The sequence below is a fragment of the Marmota monax genome, unplaced genomic scaffold, assembly GCF_021218885.2.
Source record: "Marmota monax isolate L192 unplaced genomic scaffold, Marmota_monax_Labrador192_F-V1.1 WCK01_AAM20220418_F8-fsc00451, whole genome shotgun sequence".
NCBI lineage: Eukaryota > Metazoa > Chordata > Mammalia > Rodentia > Sciuridae > Marmota > Marmota monax.
Genome location: NW_026694711.1, coordinates 114,113 through 122,492, shown reverse-complemented (window position 1 = coordinate 122,492; position 8,380 = coordinate 114,113). Strand labels below are relative to the sequence as shown.

The 8,380-nt window shown below is 36.5% G+C and overlaps 1 protein-coding gene across 6 annotated transcripts in view; it reads right to left on the bottom strand.

Annotated features, from left to right (window-relative positions):
- Positions 1–1,746: 1,746 nt before the first annotated feature.
- The window catches only part of LOC124078862 (ras-related GTP-binding protein B), a 41,567-nt gene continuing 34,933 nt past the window's right edge, over positions 1,747–8,380 (bottom strand). The window contains exons 12-14 of one of the 6 annotated variants that reach the window (XR_009224858.1): positions 7,024–8,097; positions 5,338–5,411; positions 1,747–2,007 (exon numbers count right to left, since the gene is read on the bottom strand). The gene's annotated coding sequence lies outside the window, so the exon portion shown is untranslated. Of the gene's footprint in view, positions 8,098–8,380 lie in introns of all 6 variants that reach the window. The other 5 variants (XR_009224857.1, XR_009224856.1, XR_009224855.1 and 2 more) reach the window with 5 other exon arrangements.

Sequence of the window (8,380 nt, the reverse complement as noted above, 5' to 3'; positions counted from 1 at the left end):
CTCATAGAAATAGAGAAAGCAATCATGAAATTCATGTGGAAAAATAAGAGACCCAGAATAGCTAAAGCAATTCTAAGCAGGAAGAGTAAAACAGGTGGTATCACTATACCAGACCTTAAACTAAACTAAAGAGCAATAGTAACAAAAATAGCATGGTATTGGCACCAAAACAGACTGGTAGACCAATGGTACGGAATAGAGGACACAGAGACCAACCCACAAAACTACAATTATCTTATATTAGACAAAGGTGCCAAAAACATGCATTAGAGAAAAGATAGCCTCTTCAACAAATGGTGCTGGGAAAACTGGAAATCCATATGCAACAAAATGAAATTGAACCCCTATCTCTCACCATGTACAAAAGTTAACTCAAAATGGATCAAGGAACTAGGAATTAAACCAGAGACCCTGCGTCTAATAGAAGAAAAAGTAGGCCCTAATCTTCATCATGTGGGATTAGGCCCCCAACTTCCTTAATAAGACTCCTATAGCACAAGAATTAAAAGCAAGAATCAACAAATGGGATGGATTCAAACTAAAAAATTTTTTCTCAGCAAATGCAATAATCTGTGAGGTGAACAGGGAGCCTACATCCTGGGAGCAAATTTTTACCCCTTACATATCAGATATAGCACTAATCTCTAGGATATATATAAAGAACTCAACAAGCTAAGCACCAAAAAAAAAAAAACCCAAATAATCCAATCAATAAATGGGCCAAGGACCTGAATAAACACTTCTCATAAAAGGATATATAATCAATCAACAAATATATGAAAAAATGCTCATCATCTCTAGCAATCAGAGAAATGCAAATCGAAACTATTCTAAGATATCATCTCACTTCAGTCAGAATGGCAGCTATTATGAAGACAAGCAACAACAAGTGTTGGCGAGGATGTGGGGGAAAAGGTACACTCATACATTGCTGGTGGGACTGCAAATTGGTGCAGCCAATTTGGAAAGTAGTATGGAGGTTCCTTTGAAAGCTGGGAATGGAACCACCATTTGATCCAGCTATTCCTCTTCTTGGACTATACGCAAAGGACTTAGAAACAGCATACTACAGGGACACAGCCACATCAATGTATGTTATAGCAGCACAATTCACAATAGCTAAACTGTGGAGTCAACCTAGATGTCCTTCAATGGATGAATGGATAAAAAAAATGTGGCATTTATACACATTGGAATATTACTCAGCACTAAAAAAGAACAAAATCATGGCATTTGCAGGTATATGGATGGCATTGGAGAAGATAATGCTAAGTGAAGTTAGCCAATCCCAAATAAACAAATGCTGAATGTTTTCTCTGATATAAGGGGGTGACTCATAGTGGAGTAGGGAGGGAGAGCATGGGAGGATTAGATTAATTCTAGATAGGGAAGAGGAGTGGGAGGGAAAGGGAGGGAGAAGGGGATTAGCATGGATGGTGGAATGTGATAGTCATCATTATACAAAATACATGTTCAAATATTTGAATTTGGGGCCAATATACCTTATATACAAACAGAGATATGAAAAATTGTGGCATATATGTGTATTAAAATTGTAATGCAAAAAAGAGAACACATATAATGGCATAAGTTGGCATGAACATATTTTATATACAGAGATATGAAAAATTGTGGTCTATGTGTGTAATAAGGATTGTAATGCATTCCACTGTTGTCGTGTATTTAAAAAATAAATAAATAAATAAATATTCATTATTTATTGCTGAATAAAAGTTACACTAAAACTTAAGGGCTTAAAACAATAAGTATTTATTATCTCACAGTTTCTGTAGGTAAAGAAACTAATTATGGCTTAGCTGAATGTCTCTGCCTTTAGGTATCTTATAAGCTGGAAATCATGATGTTGGCTGGGGCTGTAGTTTCATTTGAAAGCTATGCTAAGAAAGGATCTGCTTCCAAGCTCACTCATGTGGTTGTTGGAAGGACTTGACAACTTTGTGAGGTCTCAGGTTCTTCCTAGCTGTTGACCAGAAGTCACCCTCAGTTCTTCAGTATAAACATGTGAGAAAGAGAACAAGGCAGAAGTTAGTTTTTGTATCTTAATCTCAGAAGTAACATCCTGTAATTTTTGCCAAATTGTATTTGTTAAAAGAAAGTTGCTAGAACCATTCTAAACTTGAGGGGAGGAGGCCATGCAAATGCTTAATAGGGCTAGAGTAAACATTGGTGGTTTATATAAATTCTGTGTATATCATATATTGTACTTTTAGTTTTAAATTTTTTTTCTATATACCAAAGATTATTTTGTGTATTCAAATAACCATTCTGTTGTAATAATTTCAAGCTGATAATTTTATTTGATGATTGTGTTGAATCCTTTCAATATGTGGTTTGCCAAGAATGGCTAATATTCATAAATTATGATCAGCCTGAAATTTTAATTTGTTATGAAGTTATTTTGGGGTTTCAGGATAAAGACTTTATTTTATCTCATCAAACTGGAGAGTATACCATCTTTTTCTATATTTTGAAATAGTACAATATAAGATTAACCATTTTTGATACAGATGGAAAAAGTCATCAGGGTCCATCTTTGATGTAGTGATAAAGGGATACCCTAGTAATATTTCCTATAATCTTACTTTGTTAATGATTTATAAATATTTTTAAGCTGTATGGTCCAATATATTATTTACTTGTCACAATGGCTATATATACATTCAAATTTAATGACAAACAAGCAGTTGCTTAGTTTCACTAGCCACATTTCAAGTATTCCATAGCCACGTGTTGAGTGACTACCATATTGAAGAGAACAGATATAGAACATTTCTATCATCACAGGAAATTCTATTGGACAGTGCAAATTAAACAGAGTTGGCTTGAAATAAGTAGAATTGGGTGTGAGTTCCAGCTACACTCTTCACTAGCTTTGTGACTTTGGATATAACACAACCTCATTGTCACTCATTGATCTTATCTATAAAATTGTACTACTACCTTCCCTATCCATCTCACAAGACTGTTGAGAATAAAAAATATATATTTGAAAATTATAAAATACATTTATAATGTTTGATTATTGTGCAAATTATTCCATTTTTCATGCAAAATGGTGATAACATTACCTACTTCATAGGGCTGCTATGACATTTAAGTAAATTAGTATATGTAAGTAATATTTAGGTCCTGTGCCTGATACATATTAACAGATCTGTAAATATTAGCTGTGATTATTGTTGTAGGCATTCAGCATTACAGACATACATGGGGCTGAAAGTAGACTTAAGGAAACTCTGCCCTTCACACTTTTACAGAAATGAGAATACATTTTTCCTTACAGGGGTCTAAAATTCCACAACTACAGCTATTTATTATAATACTTTGGCAAATCATTTCCTCCCTGCAATAGCTGGCTTTCAAATACTTTTTAAAATAACAGCCTAATTATTTTGTCTACCTGTACTCTTAAATTGTTCTCATCCAATGTTAAGACTAAACTTGAATATCTAGGCTCGATCAATCCTTCCTGAATTCAAGATTAATACTGAGTATGCAGACACAATTGTATTCATAGGCATCTCAAGCTTGCTGCGAGATACCAAAATTCCCAACTCTTTCTCAAGCTACGTTCTCCCTCAGCATTCTCAACTCTCTGGCACCTCTATTAACCCAGTTGCTTAAGCCCAAAACCTTGGTGTTATCTGATTCCTTATACTCTTCAAAAAGAAAATATGATGGCTCTTAGAAACTTAGCCAGAAACCTACCACTTCTCATAATCTCCACTGCTTCCAAGCCACCATCATTTCTCACTTATTACCATAATAACCTCCTCACTGGTCACCCAACATTTACTCTTATCTACAAATACTCTATTCTTTGGCTTTGATCTTTTTCAAAAAGTAAGTCTGATCACATCATTCCACTGCTTCAAACTCTGCTTTCCCATCTTACTGGAAACTACATCAACATCTTTACAATTGGCTAAAGGGCCCCAGTCTTTCCCTTCCACTACTTCTTTACCTCATCACTCCACCTTACCTCTTATTTCTCTCACTACTTTTGGTTACAGTCTAGTTATGCTAACTTTGCTGTTGCTCCTCCTCTAATACTTCAAAACTCTCCCAACTTAGAGCCTTGTAGTTGCTCTCTCTTCTACCTAGAAAATTTTCCCTGGATATATACATGGCTCCTTCTCTCATTTATTCCAGTATTTGTTCAAATTTGATCCTATCATGGAAGGTACCTCTGATCTCCTTAATAAAAGTTTCTGTGATGATTAATTTTATGTTTCAATGTGGTTGGGTCACAAGGTGCTCAAATATTTGTTCAAACATCATTTTAGGTGTGTCTGTGAGGATGTTTGTGGATGAGAATAATGTTTTAATTGGTAGACTGAGAAAAGCAGATTGTTTTCCCTAATGTGGGTGGGCCTCATCCAAACAGCTGAAGACACGCAGAACAGAAAGGGTGACCTTGTTCATAAGAGGGAACTCCTCCTGCTTGACTGCTGTAAGCTGAAATGCCAGCATTTCCCTGCCTTCGGATGTGAAAAAAAAAAAAAATACTGGCTCTTCTTGGGTCTTGAAGCTACCAATGTTTGGACTGGATGTTATACCATCAGTTTTCCTGCTTCTCTGGTCTTTAGACTCATATTGGAACACTACTAGCTCCTGTGGGTTCCCCAGCTTCTCAACTGCAGACCTTGGGAATTCTTAGCCTCCAATCATGTGAGCCAAGTCCTTATAATAAATCTTTACACATTCATATCCTATTGACTTTCTTTCTCTGCAGAATCCTAGTACAGTTTCCTATTGATGCTCTAATAAATTACCAGAAATTTAGTGGTTTAAAACAATCTTAATTTATTATCTTATAGTTCTGGAGGTTAAAGTCTGATGTGGATTTCACTAGATTAAAATGCAGGTGTCAGCAGGCCTGTTTCCTTTCTGAGGCTGGAGAAGAGAATGGATATTTCCTTGCCTTTTCCACTTTCTAGTGACTGTTCAAATTTCTTGGTTTATGGCTCTCTGCCTCTATCTTCAAAGTCATGAACAAGGAGTTGAACCTTTCTCACAGAGTTACTTTGACATTGACTCTCCAGCTCCCTGTCTATATTTAAAGGCCCTTGTTTTATGTTGGGCTACTTGGATAATCCAGGATTATTTTCTTACTTTAGGAACAGCTTATTAGTAGCCTTAATTCCATTTGCAACCATAATTTCTCCTTGCTTCACAACATAACATCTTCACAGGTTCCAGGGATCAGAATTTGGATATATATGGGTGGCTAGCCTACCCCAACACCTTCTTCTATTGCTGTTTTAATTTTCTTTATATTACTTACCTCTTCTAATGTATAGTATGTTTACTTACTTGGCTTTTGCCTGTCTCCTCTTACTAGAATACAGGCTCCATGGGCTGTTTCATTCATTCCTATATCCTGGACTCTGAAAATAGTATCAGAAACACAACAGGAGTGGACAAAATATTTTTTTACTACATTAATGAGGCAAACAATTTCATTAGTGAGGCCTAAAGACTGGGAGGTCCTGATGACCTTCCCGCTTTTTAAGGAAGGTTAGGAATCTAAGTGGAAAATCATAAACTTGACTTTGTAATGCACTCTAATAGGATACCTGAAAAAGTAACACTTTCTCCCTGCTCTTTTTAAAGGGCTCTAGAGAAATAGCATCTATAATTCCTCACAGTAGCCCAATTCAGGTGGAAAATCTGTGAATACTGAAAAACTGATTAAATTTGACCTAAATTCTTCAAGCTAGGTTTTTTGTTTGTTTTATTTTGTTTTTCCTGATGACTTTGCTTTGCAATGCCTATTGTAGCAAAGTTCCTAATGCATGTGGCAGACCCCCAGTGAAAACAGGAGTTAAAATTTATTTGCAAGTTTGTTTCACTATTCATATAGTAGCTAACACTGAGATAGTCTCACAGTCAACTACCACACCTGAGTGCACCTCATATTCTCCACTGCATCCTAAGTAGGCTATGAAGTTCAGGAAGACCATATAACTTCAGGTTAAGTGCACAAGCTCTAGAGTTAGTTTACCTGAGTTCAAATCCCAGCTTCACCAGTATTGCATAACTATAGGGAAATTTCTTATCCTTTCTGGAACCCAGTCTGCTCATTTGCAAAATGGGGTTCTTGTGTTGATTAAATGATATAATCCTCATAATGTACTTATAACCTGAGACTGAGTAAGAACTCTACTAAAGGAAACACTATTTTTATTTGGCAACCTGCCCAACTTTCTTTTTTTTTTTAAAGAGAGAGTGAGAGAGAGAGAGAGAGAATTTTAATATTTATTTTTTAGTTTTCGGCGGACACAACATCTTTGTTGTATGTGGTGCTGAGGATCGAACCCGGGCCGCACGCATGCCAGGCAAGTGCGCTACTGCTTGAGCCACATCCCCAGCCCTGCCCAACTTTCTTGTTACCGTACTGAGTCATCAGATAAAGCTGGGTGACATTGGAAAAAGCTAAGTCGCTATACAAATCAGTATCCATACCTTCCTTTAACTAGCAACAATTTTCATTTGCAACATATTACTTGTGAAACCAAACTTTCAAGTTATTGCTTTTGTTTAAAACAATGTTCCTCAATCTCAAATTTTTAGATCATTTTGAGAACCAATAATATAAAACAAAATTTTCTTGATATAATTATATACGTTCAACTTATCTGGTGAACATGTTTTCTCACACCTGCTCCCACATCTACATTTTCTTCTTTTCCCCTTAAAACAGTGACTTCCGAAGTATAATCTTTGGACCAGTAAGATCAGCATCAGCATCACTTAGGAACCTGACCTAATAGAAATGCCTGCCTCAGAACTACTAAGATCTAAGCCTCTTAGGGTAAGGGTATGGCACCTGTTTAAATAAAGCCTTCTCCAAGTGATTCTGATTAGTTTTGAGAACCACTGCCCTGTACTACTCACATGGCTAACAGGGTCTATTAAAAAGAATCACTTCGTTGTGTCACTAATCATAATTTTGGTTTCTTGGCTCCATGTTTCTGTGCACATGCCTTTACTACCTACCTACATTTGCTTCAGTCTCTATGTGGCGTTGAACAACTTTATATCTTGAAATGTTTTGTCTTCAATGACAAAGAAAGTCAGCTGGCAATCGCAAAAATAAGTATTAAGTCAAACCATGAACTTATTTTCTAGCCTTTCATCCTAGCAATACATCTGCCAGTCGAAGTTATACGTAGAATCTGAGCAAGGAGTGGTAAATACAGAAATGATATGTTTATGACTTTTCTACTCATCTAACTTTAAAAAAAAAAAAAAAGACGTAAGTGGCTCCTTCTAAATCTCACCCTGGATACTAAAGATAATATGAACATGCCAAATCATGAATCATATTAGTCACAGAACAGAGCACTATTCATTTGCTGTTTTCATATTCCTTAATGCTAAGAGGTTAAAGAATCTAGAAAATCTACTTAAAACTCTCCTGCAGAATTTTATGAACATAGCTATTGATAAAATTAGTCCCATGAGTTCTTTTAAGACTTGAGATTCTTAGACTATATAATGTAGGCTACCTGAAAAACATGTTCCTTGCTGCTCATGTAGGCTACCTGAAAAACATGTTCCTTGCTGCTCAGTGAAAACTCTAATTATCCTTCTATTGGAAATAATAAACTAAGACAGGGAAAGGTGAGAGATTGGTAGTCATGAAGAAGTTTTCTTATGACCTAACAGGAGAAATGAGTTTACTGTGCTATAGATTCCGTGTGTGTGTGTGTGTGTGTGTGTGTGTGTGTGTGTGAGAGAGAGAGAGAGAGAGAGAGAGAGAGAGAGAGAGAGAGAGTTTTGTTATCTCATTAATGGAAACTGAATTGGTTAGGGCTTTAAGTAAATGTAGTCAGTGTTCTCACACTCCATTTCTTGCAGTCCACAGTGCTTCATTTTTTCTTTAGGGGACTAAAGTTAAATGAAACTCTGTATTAGCTTTTCACTATTGTAACTAAAAGATCCAATCAGCAAAATTATGAGGAGGAAAAGTTTATTTGGGCGGGGCTCACAGTTTCAGAGGTCTCAGGCCATAGACAGCAGGCTCTATTCCTCAGCGCTCAAGGTGAGGCAGGACATCATGGTGGAAGACTGTGGCAGAAGGAAGCAGCTCACATGATTATCAGAAAGCAGAGACTCCACTCACCAGATACAAATATATACCCCAGAGCCACGCCCCTAATACCCCACCTCCTCCAGCCATACCCTAGCTTCCAATTCCCACTCAATTAATACCATCAGGTGATCGATTCACTGATTGGATTAAGTCTTTTGTGGCCCTGTCATTTATTCTCTGAATAGTCTTGCAAGGTCTCACATATAAGCTTTTGGGTGATACCTCACATCCAAATTCATTCTATCTCTGGCCCCCAAA